This window comes from Thunnus maccoyii, chromosome 12, assembly GCF_910596095.1.
Source record: "Thunnus maccoyii chromosome 12, fThuMac1.1, whole genome shotgun sequence".
NCBI classification, from domain to species: domain Eukaryota; kingdom Metazoa; phylum Chordata; class Actinopteri; order Scombriformes; family Scombridae; genus Thunnus; species Thunnus maccoyii.
Window position 1 is genome coordinate 5436368 of NC_056544.1, and position 16187 is coordinate 5452554.

The 16187-nt window shown below is 39.9% G+C and overlaps 1 protein-coding gene across 2 annotated transcripts in view; it reads left to right on the top strand.

The window, feature by feature from the left end:
- Positions 1–16187, top strand: part of astn1 (astrotactin 1) — a 392569-nt gene that overhangs the window by 353649 nt on the left and 22733 nt on the right. The gene's annotated exons all lie outside the window — the stretch shown is intronic.

A 16187-nucleotide genomic window follows, 5' to 3' on the forward strand; every position in this document is an offset into this window, starting at 1 on the left:
TCACACAGTTTACTGAGATCACATTCCATAACTTCTGGGTGTTGAAGTTGTTTAAACTTTTTACAGCTCCCTCTCACTGCCATTTGGACTCTCCGATGTGTGAAATTGCCCGGTGCAGCTCTAATTACACTGAGTGAAAGTTATCCAGCTATGGTTTCTGTGGCTGAACTTCATTTTCAATGCAAAAATAGAAAAAAACACACAACGCACACAATGCGTTTGATCAGAGCTTCCCATCTATGCATTATGCAGTGAGAGCCCATCTCGTCTTTAGCAGATGATTGATTACTTTGGAGAACACACCCTGAAGTGAACACAATGGTAAAAGTGGCTGGGCATGGATGTTCTGTTGAGTTACAGGAGAGAGGAGGGAAGGAGAGAAAAGGACCACCAAGAAGAGAAGAGGAACAAGGGAAAGAGAGAAGGAAACAGAAAGACAGGAGTGGGTTTGAAAAAGATAGAAAGATCTAGAGAGCCGTCTGTGCGGTGTGGTTTTGATTTTAGCTGTCAGTCTTCTGTCATCTTGGACAATCAGTCTCACATGAGCTGATGTACAATTCTCCACAGAGCTCCCCTTGGCTGCCTCTCCTCTCTCTTTTCCTTTACCCCTCCCTCATCTTTCCTCTCATCTCCTGTTCCTCCTCTCCCATCACTTTGCTCTCCCCAAATTCTTATCTTCTCTCTTTTAATCTCTTTCTGACCACCTCCTCTTTTCTCATCCGTGCCTCCTTTCCTATGCTCTTTTCCTATAGTTTGCCCCTTCTCTGGCCTCCTCTCTTTTCTTTTCACCACATGTTCCTTCTTCACTTCATTCCCCTTGTTTTCCTTTTCTCTTTTCTCATTATCATCCTCTTGTCTTCAATTTTCTTTATTTTCCCCAATGGCATAAAGAAAGGGTAAACCACAGGTCAAACAAAGCAGCTGTTGGATAAAAATTACAGGATATACCATCAGTCTAGTCAAATGTATACTGTATGCTTTTGGCCTGGAAGTGTTACACAACATTTTCTCATTGCAAATGAATGAGTGAAACTCCCAGCTCAATGGATACAGGCTGTGTCCACAACATTAAGTTTTATTGGATAATAAATTAGGAGTTATGATAGATGTGTTGCAGTATCTTTGCACCATGATACTTTAAGAGGCATTGATTTAACTGTGTAATGTGGTGATATAGATCAAATGGAATCCCCATTCTAGATAAGTGACAGGGGAAATCCATCAGCAAGAATGTACGGGCTTGTTTTCTACAATTGTGGAAATACAGTAGGGCCTAATGGCTACTGTATGGCTTCTGGCTTAACAGCTTACTGTGGGTCTGGTGACTGTAATAAAACTCAGGATTTTTATACTATATAACTTCAATTAATGCTGTCAGCCATTCTAAACTTTAAGACAAATGAATCTATGTTTCAGTGTTTTTTTAAATTTTGTTTTTACAGTATCTGTCCCATCTCTCTCCCCAGTTTTCAAAATTTTGATATCCAAGCTCTTTAAACACAGACAGTAAAAGGAGCATGATGTTATAATATCAGGGCCAAATGTGGAATTGTGAAAATGCGATGGATGAGGAGATAGTGGTTGTACTACATCCAGACATAGTTTCTGTTTTTACAATTTTTTTTCCCCTTACATTTTTCCTTTTACCTCTGTATATCTTTTCCTACTCCTCTGCCACCCACATCAGCTCTTGCTGGTATAGCCTCCTAACTACATGTCTAATTTTGATATTACAATTCTGAAAAAAGGTCTAATCTTCTCATCAAGTATCAACCAATTGTTCGCAGTAGAATTTGCATGTTAACTCAGTATAAATCATTTGTTTTCACACTAGTGCCACTGCTCTCGGAAACTGTTTGATGCTACATTAATATCTGAAATATTATTTCTTCCCTGAATTTAATCCCCAAATGGGCTGCATGATAAATTCCAGAAGGACTGTGAAAACAGAGCATCCATTTACGGGAAAAGATCTGAACAGACACTACTGATCATCTGTGGAAGAAACACAAAGATACAAAAAAAAAGAGCAAATATCTGCCCTTTACTTTCTCTGAAGGCTCATCAGAAACAGATGTCGGAATATCCCCACGTTTTCTACAAAACATCCTTAAAATTGTGTTGTTTATACACAGAGTATATAGTCATTGACAGCTGCACAGTTGCATTTGTGTATTTTTTTCGTGTTTGTGATTATGTAATGTTAGACAAGTCTACATACATACAGCTGATGATTATAGCATTCAGGATTCGGCAAGATCTGGAGCTGACAACAGCTTGTTTGTGCAGTAATCACTCCCTTAACAAGCTTCAGGCACACAAGGTGAGATCATAGTGTAAGCGCACACATACACACACGCATATGCACAGTCCCCAACAGATGTGTGGAAGCTTCATGAATAGGAAGTCTGCTTTAAGTCAGGGCACTACTCAGCTGGACCAGTCTCGCTGTGAAAACAAACATCCCCTGAGCTGTGAGCAATCCAGTGATGTAACAGCTTTGATCACCCAGCAAGGGCAAGGTTTGCTCAAGGGTCAGTGGAACATGGAATCCAATCAATAAACACATTACTCACCTATCTACATCACACATACAGACAACGGGGGTGACCGGAACATTTGTGCTTCACCCCAAACCTAAACCAGGCTGAGCTTTCTTTTAGCACCAGTCACTTCCTTTGAGCTGCCACTGCTTGACCCTTCCCACCTGCTTCCTCTTTACTGCAGTGAGCGCAGCACTTTGTCCACTTGAGCAATCAGAAGTCGGTCCCTTCAAACATATTAAGTGTAATTTCCACACACAGTCGAAATTTTAACCCCAGCACCCATTCAACCATGCTTCCCATGCTTTTCCAGGTAGTCCAGTTTATTAGGCAACAGCAGCCCAGAGGTCCCTTTACCTAACCACATTCCAGGTCCACCTGGTGAACCCTGAGGCATTCTCAGTCTAGACAAGATATGGATATGTAATCCCTTAAGCATGTTCTGGGTGTACCCTCAGATTTCCGCATAGTAAGATGCACCCAGAATACCTCCACTGGGAGGCATCTGTGGTACATCCTGAGCAGATGCCTGAACCGCCTCAACTAGTTTTCAATGCAAAAGTGCAGTGCTTCTACTCCTCGCTCTTGCCTAATGTATGTGTCTCACTCTGTCCCTAAGGGTGAGCACAGACACCCTGCGAAGGAAATTGGTGTTTTTCTGCGCACAGGTTGTGATCGTAAGAGGACATACATTAGCACTTACAGGATCAACTTGATACAACATATGCAGATCTCCAGACATTGCAGCAATCTGCTATTCAATTATCTGCCAGCATCAGCAAAATACCACTTGATTTTAAGATCCCAGACACTGCAAGTTTATCCAGTTTTGCCAACGTGAGCATTGATGTCTCCCTGTGAATTCTCAAGTTGGAGCCATCTCCAGGACCCCTCCCAGGGATTCCAAGAAGGCTATGTTCTCTGAACTCATCCTGAATATGATTGGAGTCAGAGCTTTCCTTTCTGCATCAGGTGATCCTCTCATATTCAGGGAATGTTGAACATCCTCACACCACCTGGTGGTTCTCACCATGGACAGATCCAAATTCAGGGAGATTTAGGTTTCTATCAAGATGTCCAGAACCAGTGCTGTGAATACAGGCATGCTGAACAATATGAAGTCTGAACTGCACATGTGCTTTCCCCAAAAGAGAAATTACTTCCCATTTTTCACTATCCAGTTTGCATAGCCAGGTTTCAGTCCCTTCAAGCACCCTTCCCAGGCCTGTCTCAGAAATTTTCTCCAGGCACTAATTTGCCATGGGAGATCCACCAGAACCTCTTGCTCTCTGACAACACAGTGTTGCCGGGAGCATTTAATGACCTCTAATGACATCACATGATGGGACATTTTACTTCTGGGTCTTCATCTGTATCTAGTGTTCATCTGCTCAGAGCTACACAATATGTGTATTATGATTTGCATATAACACTTTCAAATATCTTCATATACTTTAAGCTATCTTCTATGTAAATGCTTTCAGCCATTAACAGATTGTTCACTCTAGTTCTCAATTGAGATTCAACATTGCTGCATTCTTCCCCAAAGAAGTAAGGTCATATTAAAATAGCTCAATTATTGTATGTCATTGCTACAAATAGGGTGTGAACCAAAACTGTTGTTTTAATCTGGCTCCTTATTTAATTTTCTTAAAGGCCTGTCTTATGTATTTATCTTGGTTTCTTGATTTACTGATAATATTTTGAGACGGGGCTAAAATTTTAAAAATGTTTACTAAACCATAGAGAAATAGAGAAAAAGGTTGATTTGATAATTAGTAAAGGTCATGGCTAAACTACCATATTTCCTCAAATAGTGGCTGGCGCCTTTATTTACCTCAACTGCAACATAATCCCTCCATTTCCCGCCTTTTATTGGGAAACATTAGCAGGCATACCATATGCAACAACAGCCAGATGGGATTAAAGGACAACAAAGCAAAATGGATCAGAATGAATGAATCAAGGTTTAGAATGCCACCATTGTGTCAGTTTGAACCCTGTAAAACATACCGGGTACATTTGTTGGAAATATTCTCTGAACACAAAGTGTATAACAGTAGGTTACAATATTACAAGGCCGTTGAAATTTTGAAGAGCTGGCTAACAGTACCAGTAATTGCCTTCTAAAAGTGTATTCTTTAAAGTTAACTTATCATCAATGCCATGTAAATCTACAAATAGGTAATATAAATCAGTTTAACTTGTGTGAAGTATGACCAGTCATGTACCAGAGGGTAAATATAACATAAAAACAATACTCCGTATATAAACATTAATAGCCATTCCTATTTACAGCACAGTCAGATATCTAATAACAATCAGATTAAGATCAAACTCAAAAAATAGGATATTGTCTAAATATTAACATCATCGCAGCTTACCTTTATAAATGAAACAGTGCAATTACAGGTTGTCACTATCCTCCTCCTCAAAATGACCATCCTCACCATTATCATTGTCCTCCTCATCATCGTCAAGAACAACAAGTTGATTGATAAATAGCTCCTCTTCATCTTCCTCATCCTGGGCTGCTTGGCACCTGTTCTCCTGACCCTGATGTCAGAGTTGGGTGAGAGCCGCCCATGGATATATATGGTGCAGCCTTCCAGGATCACTGATGTTGTGATATTGCTGTATGAGGCAATGGTACCTTATCACACTCTTAAGAGTTTTATAAATGACCCTTAACTGTATCATTTTGATTGTTTGTGTTTCCATAGATGACGTATTTGAAATCTCATCTGTAGGAGCTCAATGTCTTCCTGAGGTGAAAGAAAGAACACCTCATCTTTAAGGAATTCATTCCCGCCAGTGTCTCACTCTGTCTGCTGGGCATCCGGATAAGGAATGACCTAATACATACAAAGACACATACGCACATACACTCCTTTTTTGTATTTATTTCTTCTGCTGGTCATTGACAATGTCAGGCTATCCAGATTCACAGTTTCCTTTGGGTTGGACTTAAAAGACCAAAGCACAAGGACAAAACAGATGATGGGATGTGTTTTCTGTTAAAAATACTTAATTAGATATAACAGGAATATTTATTTAAACTGTGGTGGTAACTGTCAGTGAGCTCACCGTGTCAGTAGCAAAAATCATCTTTTATTCACATTCATTTTATTTGTGCCATATTATTTTATCACATTCATCAGCTATGTAATTTCTGACTGTAGCTTTGAACTGCCGATTACAAAGGGTTACTTTGGCTGAAATGTTCACTGGAAAGCTGATGGGCCTCTTTGGGCATCACCATGAGGAAGATAAATGTACGGTATGTCAAAGGCTACACTGCACTGGTAAATCAGTCTCTCTGGCATGTGCTTGTGGAATTAATGAAAAACACTTCACTAATGGCGTTTCAGCACAGTCTGATTCATCTAAACCCCTGCTTATATCATTCTCCATGTGGATTTGCTATTCTTCCTGTAAATACCACACATAACCGTCTCTGTTGCCCTATAAAAAAAAACACCTCTACAGTACATGCAAATGAACAGCAGAGCGCACTGTGCTTGTATGCTTGAATTTACCTTTTGTGTTATTTGCTACAGTATGAATGAATTCAGGCAATAGAATCCTAATTGCAAAGTTAGTGTCTTAGTCCAGTCAAGGTCACCATGACAAGCTTAACCTCAAAACCAATTGAGAACCCAACCATTAATCCAGACTGAAAGCTGCTTGAATATGAATGGTGAATCGGATTATGTCTGTTGAGCCAAGGCTAGTTGTTTCATACAATACCTGGACAATAAAGGACATAATATTAAAATAATAAACAATAATGTAAAAAGTTTTTTTAGCTACAGCAGCAACATAGATCTAGAGATGGCAATGTTTTTCAGTCCATTACATTCGTTTAGAGTAAAATATCTTGTCAACATTTTTGCACAGATATTCATATTCATATTAGTCCTTACATGATGATTTGTAAAAACTATCCAAATCCACTGACATTTTATCTAGTGCCATCATCAGATCAAACTTTTAATTTGTCCAATATGTTGGTTTATGACTTAATATCTCAAAAACAAATGATATTCCCATCAGCCTCAGCTGTACTTTGTGTTGAGTTCTAATTAGCAAATATTAGCATGCTAACTCACTAAACTAAGATAGTGAACATAAATATAATATCTGATATCAACATATTAATATTTTCATTATGAGCATGTTAGCATGCTGCCGCATTTAGCTCAAAGCACTACTGTGCCTAAGTACAGCCTCAGTGCTACCTAGTCTTGTTTTATCAGCTAGCAAGCTTTTCATTTAAATGGTCAGTGTTTAATTTTGTTACAAATGGAGAACTGGTTTACTGCAGCAATCACAATAGTGTGTGTGTGCTTCTCATGGTATGGACTGAAAAGTTTTCCAAAACATTAAGATGGTAACCTGGATTTCACTTACTGTAACAACTTACCTGTGATCAATAAGTTCAGCATCCTGAGTTTGGGATTGGATGTATTTTTGTGTAAAGTTTCAGGCTCAGGTATGATTATTCTCAAATGTAATTTCATTCGAAAATTATCTCTCTTTCTCTCACTGGCCCTCTACCAGTTATTGGCTTTGATGCGTGTCATGTGTTGTAGAGTTAGCATTACCTTGGCAAGCTAGCGGTCAGTAATCGATTAAACGAAGTAAAAACTTGCTAAAGGGTGAACTTCTCAAAATCCCCAATGATTCAGAGAAGGCCATTCCATTGTTGAAATATTATCTTGTTGTGACTGTCAAGTTCAGCTGGGAAAGACTCTGGGATTGACAATTAATGAATCAGGCCAATATTCAGAAAACAAATTGATCTACTAACCAGTAAGGCAGATAATTTATTAATTTTAGATGCTGTTACATGCTGGTAGTTGACTGTAGTGTGTTTATGGCTACTAAACCTTTGGCTAAACCGCAAGTACAAGTTATAATGCCATATATTGTGTGCTGGTGGACAGGCTGTCATATTCTGTGTTGGTCTGTTGCTCTTGTCAGATTACTTATTTCTTGTGTGAGAAAGCCTTGCTAAAATAATTCTATAATTTTGTCCTTGAAGGAGAAATAATATTAACAATAACAAAAATAGAGCCTCTGATCAGGTTCAGGTCCAGCAGGTCCAGGTTTAATCAGTTCTGGTTTGAAAGGTGTGGGTACAGGCCGGGTTAACAACAGGACTTGTTTTGAAGTTTTAGTGAAACCAAAACGTTCATAGTGAAACTGTGGGCCTTGATCGATCATTGTAGATTTTTATTTCACAAGGTCAAGTGTTGGACATCTGCGTGCTTTGAATGACTTTCTATTGGATTTTTGCTTCACTAAGCATGCAAGGAATAAATACACTTGGAACAGGTTGGTGTGAACTGACACATTTGTAGAAACACATTGGTTGCGTGAGACGAAAAACTGATAACTGAACTCCAGAAGCACTTAAAAAATGCTTTCAGTGTGGATTGCCCATATGAGAGTCCAATTGAGACAAATTGAGAGGAGAAAGACAGATAAAGAAAAATGGTGAGGGGAAAGAAAGTAAGAGAGATAAAATGAAGCAGAAATGTTGACAGAAGCCAAAATCTTACAAACCGCACATAAAGCACTTATATGTAGACACGTTTTTTGTTTCATTGTTTTTTATCTGTATAGTTGTTTACAAGGTATGACGTGCATGCAGTCTTTACCCTTCTCAAACACTGCTGGTGTGTTATTGACTGTATCTGCTTTTGTCCAAGGTGTTTCATTCTTTTATTGACATATTTGGCAAAATTAACGGTTGGCGTGCAAAGCGCTCTCACGGCAACTGCTATCAATTTGGTCAGACGCACAAATTATAAAACAATTTATCGCCTCTCTGAAGATGTAATGTTCAATGAATTATACTGCCGTGACGCAAATGGAAGCTCTGCAGCGCACATATCAAACAGAAACCGGGAGAAAGCGCACGTAGATATAAGTGCCGTTCCTCCTTCTTTCACGCGAAGCCGCTTTTGTAAAATGACACCCTCAGGCCCTCCCGTTCTCCTCATCCTCATCTTACTCATCTTCCTCTTTCTTCCTCCTAGTCAATTACCCTTTCATATCCAATGGGATGTTGTTCTTCATAAGTTAAAAATAATCCCCTCCGTGTGGCCAGTCATCATGGTCTGGTAGGGGTTGTGTCCAGTGTTGAAGTTCCAAGAAACCAGAGTGAAGGGTTTGTCAGTGTTCTGTTGTTGTTATGTTGCTGGTTTCTTTTGCTTTTTATTCAATGGAAAGGTAGACAACCAAGTCCAGATGGTATGTTAAGGTTTTAGCTGCCAATTGTGTGTGTGTGTGTGTGTAGCTGCCAATTACAGCTAGTTACAAGGAAGCTGTCTGCTTTAACTGAAGTGGATGAATTCCCAGGCAGCCCATAGTGAAACCTGTTATAGGAAGGAGAAAGGAGAACATTTAAGCCCAAGTGTTTACCTTTATAGGCAGCATCTGTGTGTTTGAGCGTAATTGTGTGTGTGTGTGTGTGTGTGTGTGTGTGTGTGTGTGTGTGTGTGTATTGCTGCGGTACTGTAAACTTCCCATTTGCTCGCTCCCTCTCTGTGCCCCGCTCTTGTTTTCCTCCCGCCCCTCTCCTCTCAGTTCATCAGGTTCATGATATGTGCCTCTCTAAACCTGACTGCTGTGTTAGTGGACGACTGCCTTTGCTGTAAGACATAGTGCTACTGTAGTAGAAGAAAAAGTTTAAAAAAAAAAAAAAAAAAGAAACATATTGGTGTGTTTTTTAAAGTGTGGTGAATGTAGTTTGGGGTGATGCAAAATTGCTTCCAAGCCTCCTCACATGCCATATAAATCACACAGCCCATTTTGACTTGGATAAATGAAGCCTCTTGTCTCTGAGGTTGCTAATTGGTAACTTTGCAGTTTGTTTTAGCTACTGTCACATAACTCTATCTATATTCTGACCTTTATTTAAAAATGCCTATTGTATTATCTCCTCAAAGGAATAGTCCCTATTTTGAGAAATGCTTACTTGCTTTATTTCCCAAAGTGAGAAGAAAGGATCGATATCAGTCTCATTGTTTTGTGTCAAGTACACAGCTGGAGTCAGGATGTGGTTAGCCGAGCTTAGCTTTAAGAGCTGAGGCAGTTGAAACAGCTAGCTTTCAAAAACACCTACCAACGTGTAGCCTACCTACCTACAGTTTAAACAAATGAGATACGATGTGTTAATTAGTCAGTTTTAGATTTTTTTCAACTCTGGACAGAGCAAAGCCAGGTGTTTCCCCCCCTTCCAGTCTTAATGCTAAGCTAGGTTAAACATGTCCTTACTCAAGTTCCATACTCCGATTTGTATCTGATGCAAATAAGCTTATTTCACAAGATGTTTAACCGCTGGTATACATTTTCTAAAAATCAACACACAACATGAGTGCGTTGTGAAATGAAGACTGATAAGGAGGGTTGTGTCATCTTATTTTGGAAGTGGTGTGGTCTCTTTGCAAAATGCCCGGCATGATAAAGCATACACTGAATATGAAAAAATGGATGCTTGTGAGTTCAGTATACTTTTACCTCTTTTGTTTCCATATAGGACTATCTGTTGTCTGATCCACAGTAAAAACATTATCATCTTTAGAGCACCTGTCATTTCCATTAAGAAGCAGAAAAAAACAGCAGTGGATTGGCTGGAAGGGTCAACACACACACACACACACACGCACACACACATATGCACACCAAGGGTCTGGGCCTGCACAACTGAACTGACGACAGCAGGCACGACTTCAAAAGGTGAGACATCCCATAACTCACATCAGTCTCCTGGCAATCCTTGATTTTTCCAACCAATCAGACTTTAAGAATGCTGAGGGTAAACAACTCCAGCTGAATGACAAGTTTCTCAGAGTGTGCCCCCCCTCCCCTTAAAACCGGGTCTCCACAATCTGTGTGTGTGCGGTGTGTGTGGTGTGTCCACATTATTGCTCTGCATAGGACAAGATTTTCCGCTGTAGACAGACTCTGTTTTATTTGACCAAATTTAAAAAGATGATTTGTGTTACCTTTGGTCATGTTTGGTATCTTGTGCCCAGTGTAGGTGGTAAAACACTTAGTGTGGACTACATTTATTCAAAACTAGCCACTCTTGTTAAATCTGCTAACATAAAATACTCTACATCAGTTTGACTACAAAATCTGAACTTTAAGAGTCTGCTTTCTATTTTTTCTGGAGCTTTCAACTGCATCCCATCTTCAGCGGAGGGAATTTGCTCCATCATAGAGGTACTATACTCACTCAAGTAAACAAGAATGCAACCTCGGTCACATGGTAACAGGTGGTCGTAAATGGGGAAGTTGATGCATGGAGATGTGGTTGAACACTCCGTAAAAAGTGAACAAGTGCACCTTGGGTTAAGATTTGTAAAGTACTGTCTGAAGGTTAAGACTGAACTTTCACACTCAAAAAGGACACTTCAGGAAACACCTACCAGACACACAGTGTTTAATCCTTGCATAACATAAAAATTAACATAATTATTTGGTATTATTTAATATATCTCATCCCTATGACAATATAAGCCATATCCTATCAGAGGCAAACCAATCCAAAGAAGTTAAAGGTACCCCATGTAGTTTTTTGGTAAACAAACAAAAGCTATGTTTACATTCAGTGCTACCCTCCAAAACAAAACAAAAAACCATTTCCTTCCTCATAAAGTATTTGCAGCTTTTTTTTAAAAGTTTGAATCGTTTGAATTGTTTACAAGCTTGCAGTCTTCCTCTTCCCTGCCTTTGTTGCATTTCTTGGCACATTACCGCCACCTGTAGATCAGTGGAATAGTGTGAAACCATTGGCAGGAATGTGTATCTTGTCATGTATATGTGTGTCCTCATGCACAAGACCAACAAAATGGGGACCCACTTATAAAAAAAACTGCTCCATAGCGCCACTAGAAGGCAAAACATCCACAGGGTACCTTTGATCGCTGTTCCATATAGAAACCTTAAAATCTGAAATTCTAGTCTAGTATGTGTGAAAGTGGAATTTCATGGATGTTTTATCTATTTCCACTTTGTTTGTGGTTGGACAACCTGCACAAAATCAAGTAGATCCGTGCCTATAGTCATACATTTCAAATAACCAATTTCAATATCATACTTTTACTACCACATTCACAGTATCTCAAATAGTGACTACCTAAAATCTTTGATGCCTACCCAGGAGCAATCAGGCCAGAATTTCCTGCCTCAGGCAGATTTACTGATTTCGCTAAATAGATAGTTGTACAACACTTCCCAACTCAACCTTTAACAGTCTACTAATGTCATCTTAGGATAAGCCGGTTGGCCTGTGCTGTAGAAATGAAATGCTGGATCATGTTCCTCAGATGGTGGGGAGTACAGACTGTTACACCATCTGAGAGAAAATACATTTCAATATGTTTTGAAAACTCTGAGCTACTCAAAATGTGCTCATTTTTTCTTGCCAATAGTTCAGTTGTCACTTCCAAGATAGGATAAATCATCAAACCTTCATTTTCCTTTTTTGATTCAAAGTGTCATCCGGCCGCTGTTTTGCCACAATCTGTGATCTGTTCAATGTACAAAAGAACTATTTCTCATTCACATTTATCTCACCAAACACTGAGCAGTGGAGGCTTTAAAGAAGTTGATTGACAATTGTGTTGGAACCCCATGCTACGATGAAAAATGGCTTTTCTTTATGTACTGTGGCTCACAGTAAATCAAGGAGATCCTACTCTGTTAAAGTTTTAGCATCCTTAGGGAGGCTTATGCATCTATCCAGAAGATGTGCCGACAGAATAACCCTCTGAAGGGGCAACCTGGACAGAGATTTATGATGATGAAATGGCTCTGCAATCAAGCCAATGGATGAAATAATCAGGTAATAATAGGTGATATGTAGAAATCCAAAAGGTTAGAATTCTTCACATTGTGTTTTCTTAGGAATTTTCAAGTTCATCATAACAGTCACAACCTGGCCAAGTCAGCAGCCGTCAAGGGTGAAGTATTGCTCTGATTCATTTCCAGAATCAATTTCATTTTTTTAGCTGTCTGTCAGCAATCAACGGCACTAGAGAAACATTTTGTTTCTATGAATTTTTTTTATTCCCCTGGTGTTGAGTCATGTCCATAAATGCCATGGCAGCACACAGTGTTACACGTCTCCTTTGACTGAGATATTTGTTATAGTCGAATTAGGTGCACTTTCTGTTCCTTTGGCCAGCAGGCCACCCACATCAAGCATTCCTCTCGTCATGACAGTGCACTACGGGGTTCCTCAAACTGTTTTTAATGGGCTGCTCACTGCAGTTCTGCTGCTTCAGATGGTTTACAGAGGGGACTGGCAGGATAGATGGGATTGACAGCAAAGATTGGACAGATAGCGTGGATAGAAGCACTTGAACCTGCAGAATAATGTAATGTGTCTCAGTCCACCACAGTTCAAGGTGATCCAGGGGTGCGAAGGTATTTTCAGACATGCAAAGTGGTGCTGTGTTCCACTGTGTTTTAATAAGCTTATGACTTAGGTTTGAGCAATGGCTTGTTAAAGGGTTCACGAACAAACGGTTTTGAGCCAGTCTTCTCCTTCTACTTCACAACTTTCAACATGTGAGAAAAGGTGGTTTGGGAGTGAGAGCAAACAGGGATGTGAGAATATGAGTATGTGAGAATGGATCACCCATCTGTACTTGGCTAACAATTTTCTAATCACAGTCCATCTGACACTGCCAAAGGCAAAATACGTGCCTTGACATCAGTGATTGAGGTGAAGCCAAACATGCAATATGGTTCAAGAGAGCAATATAACAGACATTCTAGTGGGGTTTTCTAGAGTGCCTGTTTATCACAACTTGGGTCTTCTTTTTGTAGTTTTGGCCATATATTTCTATAGGTTATGATAATTGGTAGTAAGCCACAATTTCACTTTCTTACACTTTTGACATTCTCATAAGCCAAGGTGACAGTAGCATGACAGTTCTATAGCTCTCTCAGGGTGGAGGCTGGGGTGGATGGCTGGGCTTACAAAGTGTCTGACCTTGACAATGGAGAACACTGTACCTCATCTACACACATCTGACCTTTCTTTTGAGGTTTCTTTTTAACATGACCACCATCTTTTCTTAAAGGTGCAGTTTGTAGAATTTCGTGGCATCTAGCAGAATGGACACTTCGTGTTTTGATTAGCTTAGAATGAGCCCTTTATATCTACATAGGGAGGGGGTCTTCTTCCACAGAGCCCACCATGTTGCACTGTCATGTTTCTACAGTAGCCCAGAATGGACAAACCAAACACTAGCTCTAGAGAGGGCCTTTAATGTTTTTCTCAAGTTTCACAGCCACCATAGGTTCTCCTACATGCTTGGAAGGGGAATGGGAGGGGTATTCAGTTGGTTCTAATCTGCAACCTCACTGCTAGATGCCACTTAATCTTACACACTGCTCCTTTAACCTTAAACAAAATCCATTTCAACTGCCTAAACTTAAAGAAATAATTAGATATTTTAGGGAAATACACTTGTTCGTGTTCCTGCAGAGAGTTAGATGAAAAGCTCACTTTCATGTTTGTCCATTAAATGTAGAGTTACAGCCAGGAGCTAGTTAGCTTAGCATTCAAAGTGAAAGCAAGGGGAAACAGCTAGCCTGGTTCTGTCCAATGGTAAAAAAAAAAAAAAAGAAATAATAATCTGCCTACCACAACCTCTAAAACTCACTAAATGACATGTTAGATCTTGTTGTTTAATCTGTTCTGAATCCTAAAAGGTAATTTTTACTTTTCAAACCAAATTTGATGTGGTTATGTTATCCGCTAGTAGCCTCAAGCCACTAGCCTCAAGCAGAGTGAGGGCTACTGAGGTCTTCCTCTGGAGCCACAAAAGACTTTAATACATATGCAGTAGTAGGCTACTTTCAAACACCTGGAAACAGCCTTTGATGTGTAAATTCAGTGGAGTACCACTTTAAGTGGGAGGACTTGTTGAGTTCAAGAAACAGTATAGAAGCAAAACAGATTAGCCAGCTCAGAAGCACGTGTTAATACTTATTTACTCATTAAAGTGCTATTCAAACATGTGCCACACTGATCTGCTGCTTAGGTCATGAGGCTACAGCTGAAGAAAAAGGCGGCCAATCGACATGTCCTGCCCTTGGAATCAGTGGTCTTATAGCAAGGCGTGACAGAGAAGCAAGTACAGGAAATTGTTTAACCCCTTCTGTCCTGTGTTTTTCTTGCCGTCTACTGAAGCTGAAAGGGAAAATAAATAGCTCCCATGCTGTTTTCTCTTATTTCTCCAGCCACAAAAAGATTGAATTTGTGCCATGAATGGTTAAAAATGAGTGCACATCTAACCTAAGTCACATTCTGTAACACTGAACTGTTTTTATTAGACCCTTTAAGTATGTTTTTGTTAACCTCATAAAGACCCTGCGGTATGAGACAGTTGTGGTAAACATGGCCAGTTTGTAAGTAGTTAATAAATCCACAAATCTAAACTGAATTGCTAATGTTGCAATGCTTAGACAGACCATAACTGTATATGAAGATTGATGTCGGTCACAATTTCCCATTTAGAGCTCAACTTGTTCAGATATTGAGAGAATAACTCAACATATTTCCAAACTGCGTTCTCCAGTGAGGTTTCAAACACTGTTTCCTTTTTATACGCCTCCTTACACGCCAGACAGATATTCCAACCGGCTTTGCAATTAATATGCTAAGTGGTGCAAAGCCTCACAATGTCACTTTTCATTTACATCTCCAGGACTGTTTATATCTTTCACTCGCGTGTCAGTCTCTACATTGGGTAAACACCTCTCTCTGACAGCTGCTACACACCTTTTTTCATCCTTGCGCTCTCTCCATGACTCCATGGCACTTGGCCTGCTGTTTACCAGCTGGTGACACAAGCCAAGGTTGACAGGGAAGACATCGGTGACCACCTGAGAGCACCAATCATTCACACATACACGTATTTATACACACACACAGGCAAAGCTCTCGTGGAAGAAAGGCGCAGATGACCACCTCGGGTGTCCATCACTTCACACACATCGATACAAACACATACACATATTGTAAAAATACACACAGACAGGCATCGCTTGTGTAGAGGAGGGTCACAGATGACCACCTCAGAGCACCCATCACTTCACACACCTTTGCACACACACATACACACACAGAGACTTGGCTTTTTCAAGCAGAGGGTTTTTCCCTTTTACAGTGAAACACACACCCCGGTGGCCAAATGCCCTTTTGACGTACGCAGTGCCAGCTGGGAAAACATAGCTAGCTGCATGTGTCACCACCAGGCTTGGCAGCAGGAAAGGAGCCCTGAAGATGAAGCGATGGAGGAGGAGGAGGAGGTGGAGGTGTTGGGGTCACAGGGTTGCTTCTCTCTCATGTGGGAGGCTCAGGTGATCAGGTGTTATTCCTGATTGTAACTGTTTTATCTACCGCAGTTTTTTTTGTTGTTGTTTAATGTTGTTATAAACATAATCATAGTCTTAAAATATATATTTTATTTTATTTCAGTTCATTTATTTTACAAACTTTTTTCTATTGGTGGATAGAGCAGGTAGTTAAAAACATACCCAATTATTCTTTTTTTCAATCATGTTGCACATTTATTTGCACATTCATTATTTTGTGATTTTGTGTTACGC